This window comes from Pan paniscus, chromosome 10 (assembly GCF_029289425.2).
Source record: "Pan paniscus chromosome 10, NHGRI_mPanPan1-v2.0_pri, whole genome shotgun sequence".
NCBI lineage: Eukaryota > Metazoa > Chordata > Mammalia > Primates > Hominidae > Pan > Pan paniscus.
In genome coordinates, this window is record NC_073259.2 from 16,600,892 (window position 1) to 16,601,107 (window position 216).

Consider the following 216-nt stretch of genomic DNA (forward strand, 5'->3'; position numbering starts at 1 on the left):
TAATACAGCTATATAGAATTTAGCTGTAAACAAGACTGTACATTTCCTTCTTATAATAGAACTTCCTATTAATGAATATGTCAAGACAATTCCATTTAATCATTGACAACAAAATTACACTAGGACAAATCCCATAATTAATACACAGATTTCATAGATACTATTTTAACACTTACAAAAAGTTTCACTGAATTATTTTCCATAATTTTTATACTA